This window comes from Triticum dicoccoides, chromosome 7A (assembly GCF_002162155.2).
Source record: "Triticum dicoccoides isolate Atlit2015 ecotype Zavitan chromosome 7A, WEW_v2.0, whole genome shotgun sequence".
NCBI lineage: Eukaryota > Viridiplantae > Streptophyta > Magnoliopsida > Poales > Poaceae > Triticum > Triticum dicoccoides.
The window spans coordinates 372,496,953-372,520,833 of record NC_041392.1 but is presented as its reverse complement, the minus strand read 5'-3'; positions in this window follow the sequence as shown (position 1 = coordinate 372,520,833).

Below are 23,881 nucleotides of genomic sequence, written 5' to 3'. Positions count from 1 at the left end.
TGGCGTATTTCGAGATTAGGATTTTTCACTCCGATTGTCGGAGAGGTATCTCTGGGCCCTCTCGGTAATACACATCACTTAAGCCTTGCAAGCAATGCAACTAATAAGTTAGTTGCAAGATGATGTATTATAGAACGAGTAAAGAGACTTGCCGGTAACGAGATTGAACTAGGTATTAAGATACCGACGATCGAATCTCGGGCAAGTAACATACTGATGACAAAGGGAACAAACGTATATTGTTATGTGGTCTGACCGATAAAGATCTTCGTAGAATATGTAGGAGCCAATATGAGCATCCAGGTTCCGCTATTGGTTATTGACCGGAGACGTGTCTCGATCATGTCTACATTGTTCTCAAACCCGTAGGGTCCGCACGCTTAACGTTATGATGACAGTTTCATTATGAGTTTATATATTTTGATGTACCGAAGGTTGTTAGGAGTCCCGGATGTGATCATGGACTTGACGAGGAGTCTCGAAATGGTCGAGACATAAAGATCGATATATTGGACTCCCCCTTAGGGCGCGCCACCCTCCTTGGCCGGCCCCCTCCTCCACTCCTTTATATACGGGGGCAGGGGGCACCCCATAGACACAACAATTGATCATTGATCTCTTAGCCGTGTGCGGTGCCCCCCTCCACCATAATCCTCGATAATATTGTAGCGGTGCTTAGGCGAAGCCCTACGACGGTAGAACATCAAGATCGTCACCACGCCGTCGTGCTGACGAAACTCATCCCCGACACTTTGCTGGATCGGAGTCCGGGGATCGTCATCGAGCTGAACGTGTGCTAGAACTCGGAGGTGCCGTAGTTTCGGTGCTTGATCGGTCGGGCCATGAAGACATACGACTACATCAACCGCGTTGTGCTAACTCTTCCACTTCGGGTCTACGAGGGTACGTAGACAACACTCTTCCCTCTCGTTGCTATGCATCACCATGATCTTGCGTGTGCGTAGGAATTTTTTTGAAATTACTACGTTCCCCAACAGGCCCGCCCCTCTTGGCCGCCCCCCTCCTCCTCCCCTCCTTTATATACGGGGGCAGGGGGCACCCCCTAGCACATCAATTGTTCTCTTAGCCGTGTGCGGTGCCCCCCTCCACGGTTTACTCCTCCGGTCATAGCGTCGTAGTGCTTAGGCGAAGCCCTACGCGGATCACATCACCATCACCATCACCACGCCGTCGTGCTGACGGAACTCTCCCTCGACCCTCTGTTGGATCAAGAGTTCGATGGACATCATCGAGCTGAATGTGTGTTGAACTCGGAGGTGCCGTACGTTCGATACTTGATCAGTTGGATCGCAAAGACGTTCGACTACATCAACCGCGTTAACCTAACGCTTCAACTTTCGGTCTACGAGGGTACATGGACACACTCTGTCCCTCTCGTTGCTATGCATCTCCTAGATAGATCTTGCGTGATCGTAGCAATTTTTTTGAAATTGCATGCTACATTCCCCAACGGTGGCATCACAGCCAGGTCTATGCATAGATGATATGCACGGGTAGAACACAAAGAGTTGTGGGTGATAATAGTCATACTGCTTACCACCAACATCTTATTTTGATTCAGCGGTATTGTTGGATGAAGCGACCCGGACCAACATTACATGACCACGTTCATGAGACCGGTTCTACCGACGTGCTTTTGCACAGAGGTGGCTGGCGGGTGTCTGTTTCTCCAACTTTAGTTCAATCAAATTTGACTACGTCCGGTCCTTGTTGAAGGTTAAAACAGCACACTTGATGAAAAATCATTGTGGTTTTGATGCGTAGGTAAGAATGGTTCTTGCTAGAAGCCCGTAGCAGCCACGTAAAACTTGCAACAACAAAGTAGATGACGTCTAACTTGTTTTTGCAGGGCATGTTGTGATGTGATATGGTCAAGACATGATGCCATATAAGTTATTGTATGATATGATCATGTATTGTAAAAGTTATCGGCAACTGGCAGGAGCCTTATGGTTGTCGCTTTATTTTATGAAATGCAATCGCCATGTAATTGCTTTACTTTATCACTAAGCGGTAGCGATAGTCGTAGAAGCAATAGTTGGCGAGACGACAATGACGCTACGATGGAGATCAAGGTGTCAAGCCGGTGACGATGGAGATCATGACGATGCTTTGGAGATGGAGATCAAAGGCACAAGGTAGGGCTGCGACGTGTTGATCTTCTGAGACCGGGCATGACCCAGGAAAGTGTGTCCGGCCAAATGGGATCGAGCGTGTTGGGTTATGTGGTGCACCCCTGTAGGGAAGTTAATCTATTCGAATAGCCGTGTCCCTCGGTAAAAGGACGACCCGGAGTTGTACCTTGACCTTATGACAACTAGAACCGGATACTTAATAAAATACACCCTTCCAAGTGCCAGATACAACTAGTGATCGCTCTCTCACAGGGCGACGAGGGGAGGATCATCGGTTAGGATTATGCTATGCGATGCTACTTGGTGAACTTACCATCTACTCTCTTCTTCTGCTGCAAGATGGAGGCTGCCAGAAGCGTAGTCTTCGACAGGATTAGCTATCCCCCTCTTATTCTGGCATTCTGCAGTTCAGTCCACCGATATGGCCCTTTACACATTTACCCATGCATATGTAGTGTAGCTCCTTGCTGGCGAGTACTTTGGATGAGTACTCATGGTTGCTTTCTCCCTCTTTTCGCCCTTTCCCTTCTACCTGGTTGTCGCAACTAGATGTTGGATCCCAGGAGCCAGACGCCACCGTCGACGATGACTACTACTACTCGGGAGGAGCCTACTACTACGTGCAACCCGCTGACGGCGACCAGGAGTAGTTTAGGAGGATCCCAGGCAAGAGGCTTGCGCCTCTTTCGATCTGTATCCTAGTTTGTGCTAGCCTTCTTAAGGCAAACTTGTTTAACTTATGTCTGTACTCAGATATTGTTGCTTCCGCTGACTCGTCTATGATCGAGCTCTTGTATTCGAGCCCTCGAGGCCCCTGGCTTGTAATATGATGCTTGTATGACTTATTTTTATTTGTAGAGTTGTGTTATGATATCTTCACGTGAGTTCCTGATCTTGATCGTACACGTTTGTGTGTATGATTAGTGTACGGTCGAATTGGGGACATCACATTGTTCCATGCCAATATTCTACAAGTTTCATATACCTTTTGGCAACTTTTTATACTATTTTTGGGACTAACATATTAATCCAGTGCCCAGTGCCAGTTCCTGTTTGTTGCATGTTTTTTGTTTCGCAGAATATCCATATCAAACGGAGTCCAAAGGGAATAAAAATTGACGGAGATTTTTTTGGAATATATATGATTTTTGGGAAGAAAAATCCACGCGAGACGGTGCCCGAGGTGGCCACGAGGCAGGAGGGCGCGCCTGCCCCCCCAAGCGCGCCCCTGACCCTCGTGGGCCACCCGTAATGCGGTTTATGCCCTTCTTTCACCGCAAGAAAGATAATTTCCGGATAGAGATCGTGTCAAAATTTCAGCCCAATCGGAGTTACGGATCTCCGGGAATATAAGAAACGGTGAAAGGGAAGAATCTGAGAACGCAGAAACAGAGAGAGACAGAGAGACATATCCAATCTCGAAGGGGCTCTCGCCCCTCCCGTGCCATGGAGACCATGCACCAGAGGGGAAACTCTTCTCCCATCTAGGGAGGAGGTCAAGGAAGAAGAAGAAGAAGGAGGGGGGCTCTCTCCCCCTCGCTTCCAGTGGCACCGGAGTGCCACCGGGGGCCATCATCATCACTGTGATCTACACCAACACCTCCGCCATCTTCACCAACATCTCCATCACCTTCCCCCCTCTATCTACAACGGTCCACTCTACCGCAACCCGTTGTACCCTCTACTTGAACATGGTGCTTTATGCTTCATATTATTATCCAATGATGTGTTGCCATCCTATGATGTCTGAGTAGATTTTCGTTGTCCTATCGGTGGTTGATGAATTGCTATGATTGATTTAATTTTCTTGTGGTTATGTTGCTATCCTTTGGTGCCCATCATATGATTGCGCGCGTGGATCACACCCTAGGGTTAGTTGTATGTTGATAGGACTATGTATTGGAGGGCAAGAGTGACAGAAGCTTCAACCTAGCATAGAAATTGATGCATACGTGATTGAAGGGGGACCAATATATCTTAATGCTATGGTTGGGGTTTACCTTAATGACCATTAGTAGTTGCGGATGCTTGCTAATAGTTCCAATCATAAGTGCATAGAATTCCAAGTTAGGGATGACATGCTAGCAGTGGCCTCTCCCACATAATACTTGCTATCGGTCTAGTAAAGTAGTCGATTGCTTAGGGGCAATTTCGCAACTCCTACCACCACTTTTCCACACTCGCTATATTTACTTTATTGTTTATTTATCTAAACAGCCCCTACTTTTTATTTACGCACTCTTTATTATCTTGCAAACCTATCCAACAACACCTACAAAGTACTTCCAGTTTCATACTTGTTCTAGGTAAAGCGAACGTCAAGCGTGCGTAGAGTTGTATCGGTGGTTGATAGAACTTGAGGGAATATTTGTTCTACCTTTCGCTCCTCGTTGGGTTCGACACTCTTACTTATCGAAAACTGTTGCGATCCCCTATACTTGTGGGTTATCACATTATAAGATGACGCCTCACTAAATTTCAAGGTATAAGTGTTCTCCTTGAGTATGCACCGTTGCTACAGTTTGTTGTGCCGAGACTCCAGGTGATGATCGGGTGTGATAAGCTCTATGTTCACATACAATGGGTGCAAGCCAGTTTTGCATGTGCAGAATACTCGGGTTAAACTTGATGAGCCTAGCATATGCAGATATGGCCTTGGAACACTGAGACCGAAAGGTCAAACGTGAATCATGTAGTAGATATGATCAACATAGAGATGTTCACCATTGAAAACTACTCCATATCACGTGATGATCGGACATAGTTTAGTTGATATGGATCATGTGATGATTTAGATGACTAGAGGGATGTCTATCTAAGTGGGAGTTCTTAAGTAATATGATTAATTGAACTTTAATTTATCATCAACTTAGTCCTGATAGTTTTTTGCATATCTATGTTGTTGTAGATCAATGGCCCGTGCTACCTTTCCCTTGAATTTTAATGCATTCCTAGAGAAAGCTAAGTTCAAAGATGATGGTAGCAACTACACGGACTGGGTCCGTAACTTGAGGATTATCCTCATTGTTGCACAGAAGAATTACGTCCTGGAAGCACCGCTAGGTGCAAGACCCACTGCACGCAACTCCAGATGTTATGAACGTCTGGCAGACTAAAGCTGATGACTACTCGATAGTTCAATGTGCCATGCTTTACGGCTTAGAATCGGGACTTCAAAGACGTTTTGAACATCATGGAGCATATGAGATGTTCCAAGAGTTGAAGTTAATATTTCAAGAAAATGCCTGAGTTGAGAGATATGAAGTCCCCAACAAGTTCTATAGCTGCAAGATGGAGGAGAACAGTTCTGTCAGTGAACACATACTCAGAATGTCTGGGTACCAATAACCACTTGACTCAGCTGGGAGTTAATCTTCTTGATGATAGTGTCATGGACAGAGTTCTTCAATCACTGCCACCAAGCTATAAAGGCTTCATGATGAACTATAACATGCAAGGGATGGAAAAGACAATTCCCGAGCTCTTCGCGATGCTTAAAGCTGCGGAGGTAGAAATCAAGAAGGAGCATCAAGTGTTGATGGTTAACAAGACCACTAGTTTCAAGAAAAGGGGCAAAGGGAAGAAGGGGAACTTCAAGAAGAATAGAAAGCAAGTTGCTGCTCCTAGGAAGAAGCCCAAGTCTGGACCTAAGCCTAAAACTGAGTGCTTCTACTGCAAAGGGACTGGTCACTGGAAACGGAACTGCCCCAAGTATTTGGCAGATAAGAAGGATGGCAAAGTGAAAGGTATATTTGATATACATGTTATTGATGTGTACCTTACTAATGCTCGTAGTAGCGCCTGGGTATTTGATACCGGTTCTGTTGCTCATATTTGCAACTCGAAACAGGGGCTACAGATTAAACGAAGATTGGCCAAGGACGAGGTGACAATGCACGCCGGAAATGGTTCCAAGGTCGATGTGATCGCCGTCAGCACGCTACCTCTACATCTACATTCAGGATTAGTTTTAGACCTGAATAATTGTTATTTGGTGCCAGCGTTAAGCATGCACATTATATCTGGATCTTGTTTGATGCGAGACAGTTATTCATTTAAATCAGAGAATAATGGTTGTTCTATTTATGTGAGTAATATATTTTATGGTCATGCACCCTTGATGAGTGGTCTATTTTTGTTGAATATCGATCGTAGTGATACACATATTCATAATATTGAAGCCAAAAGATGCAAAGTTAATAATGATAGTGCAACTTATTTGTGGCACTGTGGTTCAGGTCATATTGGTGTAAAGCGCATGAAGAAACTCCATGTTGATGGGCTTTTGGAATCACTTGATTATGAATCACTTGATGCTTGCAAACCATGCCTCATGGGCAAGATGACTAAGACTCCTTTCTCCGGAACAATGGAGCGGGCCACTAACTTATTGGAAATAATACATATTGATGTATGCGGTCCGATGAGTGTTGAGGCTCGCGGCGGGTATCATTATTTTCTGACCTTCACACATGATTTGAGCAGATATGGGTATATCTACTTAATGAAACATAAGTCTGAAACATTTGAAAAGTTCAAAGAATTTCAGAGTGAAGTGTAAAATCATCATAACAAGAAAATAAAATTTCTATGATCTGATCGTCGAGGTGAATATTTAAGTTACGATTTTGGTCTTCATTTGAAACAATGTGGAATAGTTTCACAACTCACGCCACCTGGAACACCACGGCGTAATGGTGTGTCCGAACGTCATAACTGTACTTTATTAGATATGGTGTGATCTATGATGTCTCTTATCGATTTACCACTATCGTTTTGGGGTTATGCTTTAGAGACGGCTACATTCACGTTAAATAGGGCACCATCTAAATCCGTTGAGACGACACCATATGAATTGTGGTTTAGCAAGAAACCTAAGCCGTCGTTTCTTAAAGTTATGGGTTGCGATGCTTATGTGAAAAAGCTTCAACTTGATAAGCTCGAATCCAAATCGAAGAAATGCGTCTTCATAGGATACCCAAAGGAAACTGTTGTGTACACCTTCTATCACAGATCCGAAGTCAAGATATTCGTTGCTAAGAATGGATCCTTTCTAGAGAAGGAGTTTCTCTCGAAAGAAGTGAGTGGGAGGAAAGTAGAACTTGATGAGGTAGTTGTACCTTCTCCCGAATTGGAAAGTAGTTCATCACAGAAATCAGTTCTAGTGATGCCTACACGAATTTGTGAGGAAGTTAATGATGATGATCATGAAACTTCAGATCAAGTTACTATTGAACCTCGTAGGTCAACCAGAGCACGTTCGGCACCAGAGTGGTACGGTAATCCTATTCTGAAAGTCATGTTCCTAAACCATGACGAACCTACAAACTATGAGGAAGCGATGATGAGCCCAGGTTCCGCTAAATGGCTTGAGGCCATGAAATCTGAGATGGGATCCATGTATGAGAACAAAGTATGGACTTTGGTTGACTTGCCCAATGATCGGCAAGCCGTAGAGAATAAATGGATCTTCAAGAAGAAGACTGACGCTGACGGTAATGTTACTGTCTACAAAGCTTGACTTGTTGCAAAAGGTTTTTGATAAGTTCAAGGAGTTTGACTATGATGAGACCTTCTCACCCGTAGCGATGCTTAAGTCTGTCCGAATCATGTTAGCAATTGCCGCATTTTATGACTATGAAATTTGGCAAATGGATGTCAAAACTGCACTCCTTAGTGGATTTCTTAAAGAAGAGTTGTATATGATGCAACCAGAAGGTTTTGTCGATCCTAAAGGTGCTAACAAAGTGTGCAAGCTCCAGCGATCCATTTATGGACTGGTGCAAGCCTCTCGGAGTTGGAATATATGCTTTGATAGTATGATCAAAGCATATGGTTTTATACAGACTTTTGGAGAAGTTTGTATTTACAAGAAAGTGAGTGGGAGCTTTGTAGCATTTCTAATATATGTGGATGACATATTGTTGATTGGAAATAATACTGAATTTCTGAATAGCATAAAAGGATACTTGAATAAGAATTTTCAATGAATTACCTCGGTGAAGCTACTTATATCACTACAAAAAAAGACACATCCGTGACATTTTGGGCCGAACAGAATTTTTTCTGTGATACTTATGACACTTCTATGACGATAATTGTGATAAAACCCGGTATCATCATAGATGTGGTGGGGTCCTACTTCTATGACAAAAAATCATGACAGAAAATGGGCTTTTCGTCCTGGGCGGGCCGGAGACGTAGCTGCATGATATTCTTTGGGCTGTCCAAGATGGAAAAAACCGTGGTAGAAGCGAGGGCGAGGAAAATATTGGGGTGTTCCCAGTTACGGTGGGTGGTTGGGGCCGAGCGATGCACGTTTCTCCCGTACGCGCATGCACGTGGGTGCGAGGCGTTGGGCTCTAACTCAACCCGAGCGAGGCATTGGGCTCTAACTGAACCCGAGTGATTGCACTACAGGCTACGCGTTATTGAACCCGAGCGATCGATCGATGGCTATTAACTGAACCCGATCGAGCGATTCCTTCGCTACTGCTGCTAACTGAAGCCGATCGATGCTGCCTCTGGATGAATAGTGAGCGTTGCTTGGGGGGGGGGGTTGGATGAACAGTTCTCGGTGGGGGTGGATGAACAGGACTCCGTGGTGTTGCCTTTGGATGAACAGGACCCCGATCGGTCGAGCCGGTTGGGGCTGGATAAACAGGACCCCGTGGAGGGCTGGATGAACAGGACCACCCCGTGGAGGGCAGGATGAATAGTAGACAGTGGAGGGCTGGATGAACTGTAGCCCGTGGAGGGGTGGTTGAACAGGAGCCCATGGAGAGGGTTGGTTGAACAGTAGCCGGTGGAGTAGCGCGTGGTGGAGGCTGGATGAACAGGAGCCCGTGGATGAACAGTCGCAGGTGGAGGCTGGAGGAGGTAGACGGTGGATGAACAATAGCCCGTGGAGGCTGGAGGGGGTCAACGGTGGAGATGAACAATATCCCGTGGAGTCCTGTTTTGCGGTACGCCACACCCCCCCGATTAACAGGACCCCCGTTTCGACCGTATCGCCCCAACACAAGTCTGTTTCCTCCGTTTTGCGGTATGCCACACCCGTCCCGATCAACAGGACCCCCGTTTCGACCGTAGGAGGTCCGTTTCCTCCGTTTTGCGGTACGCCAGACCCCTCCCGATGAACAGGATCCCGTTTTGACCATGGCCGGTCGAACACAAGGCATTTTCCTCCGTTCTATGGTACGCCAGGCCTCGTTTCCGTCGGCTGTTCCGTCCAAGCCCTCCTGATGAACACGACGACACATTCCATTCCGATCCAGCCGGTTGGCTCCCCATGAACACGATGATGACACAGTTTCTCCGTTTCGACCCAGCCATGTACACGAGCCCTCGCCGTACGTATGCGCGAGTAGGCTTTCGAGACCCTGCCCGTATGTACGTACGTGGTCGTATTTTCTTTCTTGCACACTGGCCATTGTATGTACGTGTACATGCTACGTGAGCGCCTCTACTACGACACGTGCGTGCCTCTATTGACCAGTATGTACGTACACGTTCGCGACCAGAATGACAATGCTACATACGCTTCAACCAGGTGGGTCCCGACTGTCAAGCACTTCCTTGCCTGCGAAGATGTAGCTGGTGGGTCCCAACAGTCAGGGGGCGAATCGTTTTTTTTGCCTGGACGCACTTCCTTGCGTGCGAAGATGTAGCTGGTAGGTCCCCGCAGTCAGGGGGAAACATTTTTTTTCATGAAATACAGTTGCCCGTCCGGTGGGTCCCTGCTGTCACGTGGAGGAATAATTATTTTACGCGTAATAAGGAGGCACATCCTTGTGGCCGCCGTAGACCCAGCTGTCAGCCTCTCCACGTACAATACTCTTCCGATGAAACTCGTTCCTTGACCACGTTGACCACGCCGCGCCAAGAGCACCAGGGCGGTGGACGACGGCGAGGCCTTGGAAGGGGACGACGCGGAGCCGAGGAAGATGCGGCAGTGGAAGCCCGCGCGGAGAGGAGTACGAGGGTTCACTGGTTCGGCTGCGGTGTGAGGTTGCTGTCGCCGCAGGGCCTGGCCAGCGGTGGGAATAGTAGGGGGCAGTGAGGCCTCTGCGGCAGCACAGCCGGCCACGGGAGGCAGGAGCATGCCGCACGACCGGCGCTGCTTTGGGCGACTGGAGCAAGAAGACCAGAGGTTGAAGAAGCACTACGGCCGTTGGATGGACATCGTACGGTCACTAGATCTAAAATCGTTCATATTGACTAAGTAGACAAAGCACTCCGTCCCCGTCAACTTAGTAGGCCCACAAGTCAGCCTCCCACCAAGGTGGGTCCCAACTAGCAGGGGGAGTATTCATTTTTTGTGCGTAATAAGGAGGCACCTCCGATGGGTCCGAGCTGACAGCGGGGGGAACGTTTTTTTGTGAAATATATTGGCCCGTCCGATGGGTCCCAGCAGTCAGGGGGGAAACGTTTTTTCGCCAAATATGGTGGCCCGTCCGGTGGGTCCCTGCTATCAGGTGGAGGAATAATTATTTTCCGCGTAATAAGGAGGCACTTCCTTGCGGCTGCCGTGGACCCAGCTGTCAGCCTCTCCACATATAGTACTCTTCTGGTGGAAGTCGTTCCTTGACCACGTTGACCACATCACGCCGAGAGCACCAGGGCGGTGGATGACGGTGAGGCCTAGGAAGGGGACGACGTGGAGCCGGGGAAGACGTGGTAGTGGATGCCCACGCGGAGAGGAGTACGAGGGTTCACTGGTTCGGCTGCGGTGTGAGGCTGCCATCGCCGCAGAATAACAGGGGTGTTGGTGAGTGGAGGGATGCCCTAGCTAGCGGTGGGAGTAGTAGGGGACTGTGAGGCCTGCGCGGCAGCACAGCCGGCCACGGGAGGTAGGAGCAGGCGACACGACCAGCGCTGCTTTGGGCGGCTGGAGCAAGAAGACCAGAGGTTGAAGAAGCACGACGACCGTTGGATGGACATCGTACGGTCACTGCAGCTAGAATCATTTATATTGACTAAGTTGATGAAGCCCTTGGTACGCGTCAGCATAGTAGGCCCACAGGTTAGCTTCCGAAACGGTGCGCCCCAGATGTTAGGGAAAGAAATCATTTTTTGGGCGGGTGAAGCTAGAATATCCAAGATTGAAGAAGAAGCACGGCATCCGTTGGATGGACATCCAACGGCCACTTCTGCTAGAACCGTGTGTTGACTATAAGTTGACAAAGCCTTGCATACGCGTCAACTCTTTTTTTTGAGGGGACGCGTCAACTTAGTAAGGCCACAAGTGTGTGGCAGAGAACTTATAGCCCATTTGAGATTTGTAAGAATGTGCAACCAATTTTTGAATTCTAATGGAATTTACTACAACCCATTTACAGTTTGTTAAAAGTACAACCCATTTCAACCAACCGTTCAAAACAGAATTCAATAAAATTTCCCACATTTTGATGGGATTCGAAATATTTTTATCCTGAAATTTCTAGTCAGATTAAATACATTTTCAATATAATTTTATAGTACGTAAAAATCCAACAAAACATTGCGCTCGCAACAATTAATGAAATTAAAATATTCAATATCCAAAAATAATATTTTATAAAGTAATTACGTGTTTGGTGCATTTTTTATAGTTACTGCCCAGTTTTTATAATTACATCCCATTTATTATTTCTTAAAGCCCATTTTCTTGTTAAGCCTAATGCATCCCTCCTATGAAAGATTTGCTGCCCAGCGGGGCGGAGAATAACAACTTGACCTTGCCTGGGTATTCCTAAAAAAAGTATAGCTGGGCTAGCCATTTTCAGCTTTAAAAAAAATTAATATCTGGGCTGGATATCTGACCTATGCTAGATGGGCCACAACCCGCCCAGTTATTAGCTGCAGCGATGTTTTCATTGTTGTTCAGAGGAGAAAAATTAATATCTGGGCTAAACATCGCTCAAGAAAAACTCTGCAGTGCTCACACCTCAAAAACACAAATATTACTCGAGCTGCTTGGTCCCAGCTGTCGACCGCTTCTTGTGCAATTCTCTCGTTTATTGACTACATAGGTTGACAATGGTGTGGGACCGTGATGTCAGAAACCAGGAGGAAGCAAAAAAATTATAGTTTTATATACTAATAAGGAGGCACTTGTGTACGTGCGGCTATGGCCCTGGTAGGTCCCCACTGTCATCCTCTCCAAGTAAAGTCATCTCCTCATCCTCATGTCCGTTGACCATGTTGACAACGCGAGACGGCGGCTCCATGGCGAGCGCAAAAACTCGAAGGACGACGGAGAGGGCCTCGCGGGCCCTACGGATGGTCTGATACAACGCCCACTGCTCATTCGGGAAGCCAGGATCATAGGGCCACATGTCCACGACGGCATTGTCGTTCGCTTGTTCACCGGTGCTCGTTGAGGAGACGGAGGTTGCAGCACATGCCCTCCTGCGCTGGTAGCTCTTCCGCCATTAGGGCGTCGAATTGCGGCCGCACCTGCTCTATGGTGAACACGGCATGAACCGACTTGGACAGTGGCGCCGTCTCCTGGTCAGAAGCTACGTCCATCGTCTGATTGTCGTCGCTCAGCTCGGCGAGGTAGCTGGCGAGCCAGCATGTCCCGCTGCTGGACCGACCCACTGCCAAGCACGAGTCTGACTATCCTAGCCCACCTAGACCGCCTCCCTCGCCCGCGTGTGCTTTCCGCTCGAAACTGTCAGCGCTGCCCGCCCCGCTTCCCGGTGCATGTGATTGCTCCACCTTCAAATGACACAAGTGCCCTTCGTCCGTCCTTCTGCCCCCACATTAAAGATACACGGTTGCTGAGGCGGCTACTCCAGTGCCACATGTCCGTCCCTCCGCTGCCCACCATTGCTATATAAACTGCTGCGCCGGCCATAGCCGCAGTCATCCGCATCCGTTCCTATTCTCTTGTCCACACCACTACTTCCCACCATGGCTTCCTCGCGCTCCAGCGCTCTTCGGGATGGGCGGACGACGGACCACAAGGAGATGGCAGCCATTGCTGCCGACTGGTTGGCCGGCAGGCAGCCGAAGGACGATGACGTCCCAATGGAGAACATGGTAGTCGACGATTCGGCGCCAACCCCCTCCTCCACGCCATCCTCGCCGGTGCAGTGCACCATGACCATCGGCGAGGCCCGTGCCCAATATATGGACATGGTGAGGCAGAAGCGTGAGGAGCAGTTCCGGGAGGCGCACGTCGACGCCGCCTACAACCACCATCTCCTCCAGGAGCACCTACAGGCGGAGAAGCAGATCGTCGCGGAGCGGGCGGAGCAGGAGGCACTGCTCGACTCGTACCGCTCCGCCCGCGAGGGCCGCCTCGAGCGCTGGCGGTACCGCATGCGGGTGGCGGAGGCTACGACCGCCTACAAAGAGGGCGATGAAGCGAGCGAGGCACTGTTTGGCGATACCGAGGACGAGGCAAAGGACAATGCCGGCTTCGATGAGTCCCCGCTCCGCTGGCGTCGACGAGGCCCTGCTCCGCCGAGGCCCCACGGCGCCAACAATGAGGCAAAGGACACCGCCGGCTCCGCCGAGGCCCCACCCTGCCGGCAACGAGGGGGAGGATTTCCCCCACTCCGCCGAGGCGCCGCCCGCTGGCAACGAGACAGAGGACATCGCTGATGTCTACTACACAACCTTCATCTTGTAGACGTTGTTGGGCCTCCAAGTGAAAAGTTTGTAGGACAGTAGCAAATTTCCCTCAAGTGGATGACCTAAGGTTTATCAATCCGTAGGAGGCGTAGGATGGAGATGGTCTCTCTCAAGCAACCCTGCAACCAAATAACAAAGAGTCTCTTGTGTCCCCAACACACCCAATACAATGGTAAATTGTATATGTGCACTAGTTCGGTGAAGAGATGGTGATACAAGTGGTATATGGATAGTAGATAAAGATATTTGTAATCTGAAATTATAAAAACACCAAGGTAACTAATGCTAAAAGTGAGCGTAAACGGTATTGCAATGCGTGGAAATAAAGCCTAGGGTTCATACTTTCGCTAGTGCAAGTTCCCTCAACAATAATAACATAATTGGATCACATAACTATCCCTCAACATGCAACAAAGAGTCACTCCAAAGTCACTAATAGCGGAGAACAAACGAAGAGATTATGGTAGGGTACGAAACCACCTCAAAGTTATTCTTTCCAATCAATCTGTTGGGCTATTCCTGTAAGTGTCACAAACAACCCTAGAGTTCGTACTAGAATAACACCTTAAGACACAAATCAACCAAAACCCTAATGTCACCTAGATACTCCAATGTCACCTCAGGTATCCATGGGTATGATTATACGATATGCGTCACACAATCTGAGATTCATCTACTCAACCAACACATAGAACCTCAAAGAGTGCCCCAAAGTTTCTACCGAAGAATCACGATGAAAACGTGTGCCAACCCCTATGCATAGGTTCATGGGCGGAACCCGCAAGTTGATCACCAAAACATACATCAAGTGAATCACGTGATATCCCATTGTCACCACAGATATGCACGGCAAGACATACATCAAGTGTTCTCAAATCTTTAAAGACTCAATCCGATAAGATCACTTCAAAGGGAAACTCAATCCATTACAAGAGAGTAGAGGGGGGAGAAAATGTCATAGGATCCAAATATAATAGCAAAGCTCGCGATACATCAAGATCATATCACCTCAAGAACACGAGAGAGAGAGAGATCAAACACATATCTACTGGTACATACCCTCAGCCCCGAGGGAGAACTACTCCCTCCTCATCATGGAGAGCACCGGGATGATGAAGATGGCCACCAGAGAGGGATTGCCCCCTCCGGCAGGGTGCCGGAACGGGTCTAGATTGGCTTTCGGTGGCTACGGAGGCTTCTGGCGACAGAACTCCCGATCTATTGTGCTCCCCGATGTTTTTAGGGTATATGGAGATATATAGGTGGAAGAAGTACGTCAGGGGGCCCACGAGGGGCCCACGAGGGTGGAGGGCGCGCCAAGAGGGGGTGGGCACGCCCCCCTGCCCCGTGGCCTCCTCGTAGGTCCCCTGACGTGCACTCCAAGTGTTCTGGGCTTCTTCTGATCCGAAAATAAGTTACGTGAAGTTTCAGGTCAATTGGACTCCGTTTGATTTTCCTTTTCTTCGAAACCCTAAAACAAGGTAAAAACAGAAACTGGCACTAGGCTTTGGGTTAATAGGTTAGTCCCAAAAATGATATAAAAGTGTATAATAAAGCCCATAAACATCCAGAACAGAAGATAATATAGCATGGAGCAATCAAAAATTATAGATACGTTGGAGACGTATCAGCATCCCCAAGCTTAATTCTTGCTCGTCCTCGAGTAGGTAAATGATAAAAACAGAATTATTGATGCGGAGTGCTACTTGGCATAATTTCAATATAATTCTTCTTAATTGTGGCATGAATATTCAGATCTGAAAGATTCAAGATAAAAGTTTAATATTGACATAAAAATAATAATACTTCAAGCATACTAACAAAGCAATTATGTCTTCTCGAAATAACATGGCCAAAGAAAGTTATCCCTACAAAATCATATAGTCTGGCTATGCTCCATCTTCACCACACAAAATATTTAAATCATGCACAACCCCGATGACAAGCCAAGCAATTGTTTCATACTTTTGATGTTCTCAAACTTTTTCAATCTTCACGCAATACATGAGCATGAGCCATGGACATAGCACTATAGGTGGAATAGAATGGTGGTTGTGGAGAAGACAAAAAGGAGAAGATAGTCTCACATCAACTAGGCGTATCAACGGACTATGGAGATTCCCATCAATAGATATCAATGTGAGTGAGTAGGGATTGCCATGCAACGGATGCACTAGAGCTATAAGTGTATGAAAGCTTAAAAAGAAACTAAGTGGGTGAGCATCCAACTTTCTTGCTCACGAAGACCTAGGGCATTTTGAGGAAGCCCATCATTGGAATATACAAGCCAAGTTCTATAATGAAATATTCCCACTAGTATATGAAAGTGACAACATAGGAGACTCTCTATAATGAAGATCATGGTGCTACTTTGAAGCACACGAGTGGCAAAAGGATAGTAGCATTGCCCCTTCTCTCTTTTTCTCTCATTTTTTTGCGCCTTCTATTTTTTTATGGCCTCTTTTCTTTTTTTTATTTGGGCTTCTTTGGCCTCTTTTATTTTCATCCGGAGTCTCATCCTGACTTGTGGGGGAATCATAGTCTCTAGCATCCTTTCCTCAATGGGACAATGCTCTAATAATTATGATCATCACACTTTTATTTACTTACAACTCAAGAATTACAACTCGATACTTAGGACAAGATATGCCTATATGAATGCCTCCGGCGGAGTACCGGGGTGTGCAATGACTCATGAGTGACATGTATGAAAGAATTATGAACGGTGGCTTTGCCACAAATACAATGTCAACTACATGATCATGCAAGCAATATGACAATGATGGAGTGTGTCATAATAAAGGGAACGGTGGAAAGTTGCATGTCAATATATCTCGGAATGGCTATGGAAATGCCATAATAGGTAGGTATGGTGGCTGTTTTGAGGAAGGTATATGGTGGGTGTATGATACCGGCGAAAGGTGCACGGTATTAGAGAGGCTAGCAAAGGTGGAAGGGTGAGAGTGCGTATAATCCATGGACTCAACATTAGTCATAAAGAACTCATATACTTATTGCAAAAATCTACAAGTTACCAAAGCAAAGTATTACGCGCATGTTCCTAGGGGGATAGATTGGTAGGAAAAGACCATCGCTCGTCCCCGACCGCCACTCATAAGGAAGACAATCAATAAATAAATCATGCTCCGACTTCATCACATAACGGTTCACCATACGTGCATGCTACGGGAATCACAAGCTTCAACACAAGTATTTCTCAAATTCACAACTACTCAACTAGCATGACTTTAATATCACCATCTCCATATCTCAAAACAATTATCAAGTATCAAACTATCATAGTATTCAACACACTCATAAGAAAGTTTTATTATTAATCTTGCATACCAAGCATATTAAGATTTTAAGAAAATTACCATGCTATTAAGACTATCAAAATAATCTAAGTGAAGCATGAGAGATCAATAGTTTCTATAAAACAAATCCACCACCGTGCTCTAAAAGATATAAGTGAAGTACTAGAGCAAAATTATATAACTCAAAAGATATAAGCGAAGCACATAGAGTATTCTAACAAATTCCAAATCATCTAGGGCTCTCTCAAAAGGTGTGTACATCAAGGATGATTGTGGTAAACTAAAAATCAAAGACTCAAATCATACAAGACGCTCCAAGCAAAACACATATCATGTGGCGAATAAAAATATATCTCCAAGTAAAGTTACCGATAGAAGTAGACGAAAGAGGGGAGCCTTCCGGGGAATCCCTAAGCTTAGGCTCTTGGCTATCCTTGAATATTACCTTGAGGTGCCTTGGGAATCCCCAAGCTTAGGCTCTTGCCACTCCTTATTCCATAGTCCATCGAATCCTTACCCAAAACTTGAAAACTTCACAACACAAAACTTAATAGAAAACTCGTAAGCTCCGTTAGTATAAGAAAATAAATCACCACTTCAAGGTACTGTGATGAACTTATTCTTTATTTATATTGGTGTTAAAATTACTGTATTACAACTTCTCTATGGTTTATAAACTCTTTTACTAGCCATAGATTCATCAAAATAAGTAAACAACACATGAAAAACAGAATCTGTCAAAAACAGAACAGTCTGTAGTAATCTGGATCAATCGTATACTTGTGGAACTCATAAAATTCTCAAATAAATTGCTGGACCTGAGGAATTTATCTATTAATCATCTTCGAAAAGAATTAACTAAATATCACTTTCCAAATAAACATGGCAGCAATTCTCGTGAGCTCTAAAGTTTCTGTTTTTTACAGCATGATCACAAAGACTTCCCCCAAGTCTTCCCAAAGGTTCTACTTGGCACAAACACTAATTAAAAGCATAAAATCACATATAAACAGAGTCTAGATGAATTATTTATTACTACAGGAACAAAAATCAAGGAACAAAAATAAAATTGGGTTGCCTCCCAACAAGCGCTATCGTTTAACGCCCCTAGCTAGGCGTGATGATTTCAATGATGCTCACATAAAGGATAAGAATTGAAACATAAAGAGAGCATCATGAAGAATATGACTAGCACATTTAAGTCTAAACCACTTCCTATGCATAGGGATTTTGTGAGCAAACAACTTGTGGGAACAAGAATCAACTTGCATAGGAAGGTAAGACAAGCATAACTTCAAAATTTTAAGCACATAGGGAGGAAACTTGATATTATTGCAATTCCTACAAGCATATATTCCTACCTCATAATAATTTTCAGTAGTATCATGAATGAATTCAACAATATAACCAGCACCTAAAGCATTCTTTTCATGATCTACAAGCATAGAAATTTTATTACTCTCCACACAAGCAAAATTCTTCTCATTTGGAATAGTGGAAGTATCATAAGAGACTCGAATACTATAAATTGTTTCCACATTAAAAGAGTAATGTTCAGAGAAGGGGTAATCATAATCATGACAAGTTTTATAAATATAATCACTACTTTTTATAGCATAAGTATCATCACAATAATCATCATAGGTAGGAGGCATGCTATCATCATTATAAATTTGCATATCAAAACTTGGGAGACTAAAAATATCATCTTCATTAAATGTAGCATCCCCAAGCTTGGGATAAACATTAATTGCAGCAAATATATTCTCAAAAACATCATCTTCATCAAACATACCATCCCCAAGCTTGGGCCTTTTCATATCATAAGCATATTCACTCTCATCATTAATAGTATGGATAGCACCAATAGTATAGCAATTATCATATTCTTCCAAGCAAGTGCCAAAAAGATTTTCAAGATCATAAGAAGTATCATTATCTTCCACAATTATATTTTCATGAGGCACAATAGTAATAGGAGAAACATTATTTGGGAGAGATATATTTTTACCTCTCTTTCTTTTTCTTTTCTTCTTCTTCACCACATCATGTGTGGGTTCAATCCTCTTTTTGGAGCTCCTTATTAATGAGATTGGTTGAATAGGAGGCTCCTCCTCATTACCTGATTCATCATAAGAAATAATAGGAGGATATTGGGAAGTCTCTTACCTTTCATTAGCATTCTCTTCATCTTCTATTTGTTTTCTTTTCTTTATGCAGTTGGCAATATAAGGATTTTCAATACAATTCACCGCATGAAAGTGCTAGTGATCGACTAGAGGGGGGGTGAATAGGCGATTTTTATGAAAGTCTTCAAAACATGTAAGTTTCGAAGACAAACGATAGAAATAAACCTATTACCATGCAGCGGAAGGTAGACTACACTAGGCAAACCATAGTCACGTATTCAATGAAGTGAAAGCACAATGACTAATAGCAGCTAGGCAGTAAGGATCAGGTAGGAAGATATTGAGAAGCCAATCAGTACACGTAATCACTTAGTGAAGTCGAATGGTGATGCTATTGTACAATGACTTCACAAGAACCAATAGTAAGTAAAGGGAAGGGAAGGATGAAACTAGTGACTCATTGAAGACAGTGATTTGTTGGACCAGTTCCAGTTGCTGTGACAACTGTACGTCTGGTTAGGGAGGCTGAGATTCAACTCAGAAGACCTCGTCTTCACCTTATTCCCCTTGAGCTAAGGACACCCAGTCCTCGCCCAATCACTCTGGTAAGTCTTCAAGGTATACTTCCAAACCTTCACAGACTTCGTTCACCGATGATCCATAATGACTCTTGGATGCTCAGAACGCGACGCCTAACCGGCTAGAGGATTCACAGTCCTCAAGTGTAATAAGTCTTCAGATCACACAGACAAGAAGACTTAAGTGATGCCTAACACTCTTTGGCTCTGGGTGGTTAGGGCTTTATCCTCTCAAGGAATTCTCTCTCAAAGGCTTCGAGGTGGGTTGCTCTCAAACGACAAAAGCCGTACTTTAACTCTGAGCAGCCAACCGTTTATGGTTTTAGGGGGTGGGCTATTTATAGCCACTAGGCAACCCGACCTGATTTGTCTGAAATGACCCTGGGTCACTAAGGAACTGGCACGTGTTCCAACGGTCAGATTTCAAACACACACGGCAACTTTACTTGGGCTACAAGCAAAGCTGACTTGTCCGACTCTGAACAAGATTCGCTCTCATAGTCTTCACTCGAAGACATAGGATTTTGGTTAAGCATCACTTCAGTCATTCTGACTGGTTCTCTTGGACCCCACTTAATAGTACGGTGGTTCCTATGACTCAACAAAGAAGAAAAAGAACTACGAAAGATCTAAGTCTTCGCGCTCCATAGTCTTCATGCGATGTCTTCTCTTGTCATAGTCTTCAATGTGAATGTCTTCACATACCACCTTTGACTTCAATGTCTTCATACATTTTTAGGGGTCATCTCTGGTAGGAAAACTGAATCAATGAGGGACTTCTACCTGTGTTATCCTGCAATTCTCACAAACACATTAGTCCCTCAACTAGGTTTGTCGTCAATACTCCAAAACTAACTAGGGGTGACACTAGATGCACTTACAATCTCCCCCTTTTTGGTGATTGATGACAAACTAGTTGAAGTTTTCAACGGGGAATATAATATGTGAAATTGTAAAGGATAAGGAATTGTCTTCATAAGTTGCAAGGGCTCCCCCTAAAGATGTGCATATAAGTAATTTGCTTTTGGAATGCAAATGCAGATGGCAGGTTGTACTTGTGGAGATCCTCTTCAACTTATGATGACAATTCATCATGCATGAAAAGTATGTGAAGATAATGACATGCATAATGAAAAATGGACGTCTGCAAAATGATCTAAGTGCGGAATTTATCGTTGCACATGCGAAATTTATCATCGCATCACAGAATAGCAAATAAGTAGCAGACGACCATCGAGTTTAAGTGTTACAACTCAAAGAACCAAATGTATCAAAACGAGAGTTGTAAACACTAGGCAAAACATAAAATAACCGCCCATATGGACCCGCTTGAAGACTATCAAACTCGTATGCTTCTCCCCCTTTTGTCAGTAAGGACCAAAAAGGTTTGAAGACATAGAGCATCTACTCGTTCCCATGAGGAGTAGACGAAGCAGCAAGGTCGACGGTGGTGTTCGGCGGTGCAGAAGAACTCGGAGCAGTGTTGATGCGTGCAAAAGTAGGGGGCGGTGAAGTGGCATCATCTTCGTCCTCGATCACTCTGGCATTCATAGTTGCCACAGAGGAAGAGAACTCAGAGTCTTCAAGAGATGGAGTTTGTCACAGCACAGTCCTTCGGGGAGGTGTGGAGTCAAACTTGAAACGTTCAGAGAAGCCATCCTCTTGAAGATCATCCTCAGAACACATAAGCGCCAGCCCTTTTCATCTACGCCGACAGGTTTCATGGGCAACAAAGGCATTCTTGGTGGCAAGGTTTCGAATGCGGTTGACATCCACCAAGAGGCTTTGCATTTGGTGCTTCAGCCAGTCATGATGCCTATCCTATTTCTGATGAAGAGCTACTAGAATCTCTCAGTCATTGAGAACACAAGATCGCTTCTTGGGCCGTTAGGCAATGGTGCTTTCAGTGGCTTCAGTGAGGGCATGATGAGGTGCACGTGTAGTACCAGCCAGAGGATAAACACGAGTGACTGCTTCAACTCCTTGAATGTTCTGAGAGAAACTTTGATGCTCAGCATTCTGAAGACTAAGAGGCTCCTTGGCAGGCTCTGGATAAATGGCTTCAACAGACATATCCACGTCAGGCAGAAAGATCCGATGATTGCGAGCAGATGGCTGATATGAGATAGCTGAGTGGAGTTTAATCAGCCACATTATCCATGGAGCGTAGAACTTCAAGCCAAAAAGATCAGATCCTGATGCAGCAAGTTGGCGGATGAATAAGTCTTGTGCGTTGAAGCATTTGCCGTGAAGAATATAGAAGACCAAAGTCTTCATTGCACCTTCCAGCTTTGCATGTGGAGAATGTCCTTTGATGGGCCAGAGAGTTCGCCTTATAATGTGATAGATAGTCCGTGGCAGATACTCAAGGTCTTCAACAAAGAACTCCTTAGGATATGCAGCATCTGGAGGCAAAGGCTTCATCATACTGAGCATCTGACTCATGGTCGGTTCAGGCTTCTGAAAGATGCTCTCCATAGCTTCACTGTGAAGCTGACAGCCAGGTTCATAGAGATCTCCAGGAGTGGGCAGACCAGTGAGCTCAATGATATCAAAGGCTTTGGCTTTGTGATGAACATTTCCAGTCATCCACTCAAGGACCCAAGTCTTCGGATCTCTGTTGTAGCCTCGTATGTGAAGAGTGGCATAAAATTGGAGCAGCAACTCTTCATTCCAGTGCTCTTGGTCGGTGATGAAAGGCAACAATCCAGCCTCTTTGAAGCAATCCAGAGCTTCTTCCAAGCAGGGCAGACCAGTTATTGCTTTGGTGTCAAGACGCATATGAGGGAAGATGCGACCTTCATTGTACAGAATGTATGAGTAATAACTTCGCTGCGGATAGCTCCAGAACCGATCAGAAGATATTCTTTCCCTTGAGTAGGGGTTCTTGGAGCTATTGAAGAAGGTGTTGTCTGCTTTGAAGCCGTTGACATTAAAGGATCCAGGTGCTGATGCAGGACCTGGAAACCTGGGCAATCTTGGCATTGGCTTCTGTACCTGAGGCCTGTGCTCAACATGATAATCAAACTGAGGACCAGCAGCAGGTGCAGGAACAGGAGCAGTGGCAGAAGCGTTGGGCTGCACAACAGAGGCTTTAGGAGCAGTTGCATCAATGGCTTCATTGACTTCTGGCATTGGTGCAGGCTCTACATTTGCTTCAGCCATGACAACATCATTGGCTTCATTTGTGTTGGTGGTGGCAGCCTCAAGATTTTCTACCTCCACTTGATGAGCTGGAGGGTCGAGCACAAACACGTTCTCCTCGAGAACAGCTTCTTCAGTAGTTGGGGGAGTAGGGACATGTTCTTCTTCTTGGGTGTCGTCGGCTGATGCAGCCGGAATGTCTTCAGCAGCTTTAGCCTCAGACTCGGTGTAACGCCCCGAGACCGATGTGCCACGTGTCCTCTAGTTATTCGCTGTTGTTGCCTTGTCATTGCTTGCGTGTCATGCACTGCATATCATGTCATCATGTGCATTTCATTTGCATACATGTTCGTCTCATGCATCCGAGCTGTTTCCCCATTGTCCATTTTGCAATCCGGCGCTCCGTTCTCCTCCGGTGGTCATTTCTACCTTTCTTTCGTGTGTGGGGATTAAACATTTCCGGATTGGACCGAGACTTGCCAAGAGGCCTTGGTTTACTACCGGTAGACCGCCTGTCAAGTTTCATACCATTTGGACTTCGTTTGATGCTCCAACGGTTAACCGAGGGACCAAGAAGGCCTCGTGTGTGTTGCAGCCCAACACCCTTCCAAAGTGGCCCAAAGCCCACCTAAACCTCCTCCATCATCTCGGTCGTTCGATCATGATCGCGTGGCCAAAAACCGCACCTCATTTGGACTCTCCTAGCTCCCTCTACCTATAAATATGTGCTCCCCTCCCGAAATTCGCGGATGAACCCTAGCCTTCTTCCACCTCCAGCCGCCGGACGTGTCCATCCCGGACCGGACGTGTCCGCACCTCCGTCCCCAGCAAATCCCGTGCCGCCACGTCACCCTCTCTCTCTCCTCCCGCCACCGCAGCCCGCGGGGCCCGACGCCGGCCCGCCCGAGCCGCGACCGGGCCCGAGCCCCCTC